Raw genomic sequence first — 3,813 nt, forward strand, 5'->3', positions numbered from 1 at the left:
TGTCATTCCGAGCAGCCTTTTGGAATCTTCTGTTCAGCTCTTTAGTATCTTGAATTCTTCCTTGTGCTTTGGCTTCTCTACGCTCCAGTGCAATCTTCAGTAGCATGTTTAAAAAGAATTATTACTTTTTAAGTAACAGATTCTCCTTTTGTAAATGGAGTGCTGATATTTTAAATACTACTGGTGGCGTTTTTATTGGTAGCATCAGAGAAACACAGTGACATCAGTATGGAAACTGACAGAAGAGCCCTAAGTAGAGAGGCCTTCATTAATATACCAAAGAAACTTTACTTCCAAATGGTTTTCCATCTACAGATAAAAGCAAAGCTCACACTCATTGCCTTCAAGTCAATGCTCATACGTGCAACTCTCTTGTGTGCAGGGTTAAAACGATAGGATTTTAGGCTGGGTCCTTTTGGAAGTAGAATAGCAGATATTTCTTCTGAAATGGTTATGCTTGGATTCAAACCACTTACTTTCCAACTAGTATTCAGGTGCTTACATTTTTGTGCCATCGGAGATTATAACGTAGGTTTATAAGGGGCAGAACTCAGCCTGTAGCAGAGAGGATAAGTAAGTCATTCCAGAAGAGAAACTGGTAGTGCGCTGATTCAATCCCAGGCAGACTGACTGTAACAGATTCCGTGAACCACTTGGTGGTCTGCCTCCTGAACGCGTCCTCTCAGGGGAATTCCCTGTGGGGTCATAGGTCTCTCTGACCATCCCAGGTTGGCCTTAGATACCTGCAGGCCTCCGCTCCTGTAATCACCTAGAATCCCTTCTCTTCTGGAATTGGAGGAAAAATGGGATGAGGCAATTACTCTTTTCCTTAGCCGCTTTATCTTTTTAATCTCTCCGGTACTAGCCTAGCAGGATGTACAGGTCTACACAAATTTCTTTAGTGAAGAGTTGAGGCAGTTTCACAAGAGAATCACACAGGTTAAAATATTACTAGATTTTCGGAACAGAAGACTTCTAAAACTTAGGTCCTTAAATGAAGGTGCCCTGTTTGCACTTTCCCTATTCTTAAGGTGCCAACTTTTGACTGACAAACAAGTGGCACAATCATTGTGCCACGAAGCCTCTTTCTTTTTTATTTTTTTATTTTATTTCATTACTTTTTGTGTGTACCGTCAAATCAGATCTGACTGGTACAGGAGGAGATTGTTCCCCCTTCTCCAGCAGAGCATCTGGTGGATTTGAACTGTGCACCTCTGAGATTGCAGTGCAGGTTCTTGCCACTAGGCCATCAGAGCTCACACGAAGCCTCTTTCAAACACAATAAATAAATGTTGTTGATTCACTAGAGTTTTGATCTTTCAGTGTTGTTCCTGCTGTTTTCCTATTTATTTTCTGCCACACTTTTGGGTGATGTTTTTCTTTCTAGAAATTTAACTTTTCCAGTTTGTTCCCAGTTCCTCATAAAACTGCGGACAAAAGAGACAGATTTAAAAAGAAGTGCTATGTTGTGTTTGTTAGTTGTTGGTTTTTTCCTGTGTCTGAACCCAGAAGCAAAGCAGCTCTGAATCCTTCTAAGTGGAGCTGAACTCTGGTCCCCACAGTTTCTATAATGTGACAGGTGTGAGGTCCAGAGCTGAACTGCAGGACTGTGTGTCTATTTGGGTGAGTTGCTTCGCAGGGACATCTGAGCCACATAATTGTGACTGAGTATGAGGATGACAATTAGTGTGTAGTGAGTGGCTCAAAGGTAAAGTGAGGACTTGTTCCTCACTCTTGACCTTTTTTACACGAGTTTTTTTTTTCTTCTACTATGTTGTTATTTTTGTATATCATCAAGTTGGAACTGACCCATAGCTGACCCTCCAGTAGGTTTTCAGAGGCAGTTACAGCTAATCACTCAGGAGAAAATTACCCATCCTTCTCCCCCAGAGCAGCTGATGGATTTGAACCATGAGCCTTTGGGATAGCGTCACAGCTTCTTGCTACTAGGCCACCAGAGTCCCTTTTCTATTACACTTGGAGCATATTTTCAAAAAAGAAATAAAGCTAAAATTTAAAAATCTAGAGGTAAGCTTTTGAAAAATATATTTTCCCCCAAGTAGTCAATTTTAATAGCACTTACAAACTGCACAGTAGGCAAAACGCCCTTGGTTCCAGTGCATCTGACGAAATGTAATTTTTCCATTGCACTATCATCTGAAAAGGGAGCTCTGGTGGCCTCGTTGTAAGAAGCTGCGCTGCAATCCCAAAAGCAGGCTGATGGATTCCATCAGACGCCCTGCAGGGGAAGGATGGGCAATCTCCTGAGCAATTAACTGCCTCTGAAAACCCACTGCAGGGTCAGCCATGGGTTTATTCTGACTTGATGGCAAACTACAACAACAATCATCAGAACACCCACTGGAGGGTCAGCTGTGACTCTATTCTGGCTCCATGGCATAAAACAGCAACATGTGAACAAAGTGAATAGACTTCACATAGCATCACATATGAACTGAACCATACTATTTCTCCTAGCATCAACTGTCCACGTTATATGGAAGAAAGTAAAAATGTATCTTATTTAAAATAGGTCACATTAGAGGATAAAGGGGGGGAAATCCTCTTATTGAAAATACATTTGAATGTTCTTTTCTATAATAATATAAAATAGAGGCTACCTTATGCAGTGTTTAATTTGCCCTTAATAAAATATGTTGTTTGGTTTTTGTTGTTAAGTACCATCGAGTTGTATATTACTCATAGCAACCCTATGAATGAAAGACCTGAACACTTGTATAACTTTCATTGTTTCTCCACGTTACTAGAATTTCCAGAGGCAAGCTATTTTAGAAGTGGATGACACTCCTGCTTCTAATTCTAAGCCTGCTTTAACTGGGGAGATCCACCAAACACTGTCCACTATGGGTAATCACATATCTCTGTAGAATCCAGCTGCTCCAGACAACTTCCCAATGTGAATTCCTAATAAAATATATAATTTAATATTATTTCCTATGAATGTGTCTTAAAAACAGGAGCTCAGGTGGTACTGTGGCTAAGGCATTTGCTGCTAACCCAAAGGTCAGTGGTTCAAACCCAACAGCTTTCTGAGGGAGAAAGGTGGAGCAGTCTGCTTCCGTAAGGATCGACAATCTTGGAAAACCTGGGGGACACGTCCATTCTGTCCTTCACGATCATTATGAGTAGAATCAATTTGATGCCAATTAGTAGAGCATTAAAATTGGGGGGAAATAAAATTTTGATCATTTCTTTTTTCCCCACAAACTTCCTTTATTAAAAAACATTCTTTTCACTCTTCACTGTGACTTAAGTGAACATTTACAAAACAAGTTAATTTTCCTTCCAATCATTGATTCACAACTTGTTCAATAACACATTTCTTATAGATGCCTCAGGGAGCGGTTTTGGCTATGTACTTATCCAGGCAGACAACGTATTTACCAATCTTCTCAAGATGTTTTACTGTTGTTGTTGTTAGAACCACCTTACAGGTGACCTGCCAGCAGGTTTTCAGAGGCAGTAAATCTCACTGGAGGAGATTGTCCATCTTCCTCCCACAGAGCAGTGAGGATATTCAGACTGCATGACTTTGGGTTGACAGTGAAGCTTTTTACTGGTGAGCCATCAGAACTCCCCAGTGTGCTATTTTATTTAAAAATCATTCATCTCCTCTTGGTGCTTCATGGAGTCACTAAGATTTAGCAACACATGGATGACAATGGTTCGTGGTGACTGAAAGTAAATTAGTGGTTGCTTAAGGCTGAAGTGGCAGGGATGATAGGAGAGTGATAGCAAAAATGTGTAGAGTTTTGGGGTTTTGAAAAGTTGATTAAATGTTCTACATTTGAT

Source organism: Elephantulus edwardii, unplaced genomic scaffold (assembly GCF_000299155.1).
Source record: "Elephantulus edwardii isolate Elephantulus edwardi_28Jun2011 unplaced genomic scaffold, EleEdw1.0 scaffold00039, whole genome shotgun sequence".
Taxonomy (NCBI): domain Eukaryota; kingdom Metazoa; phylum Chordata; class Mammalia; order Macroscelidea; family Macroscelididae; genus Elephantulus; species Elephantulus edwardii.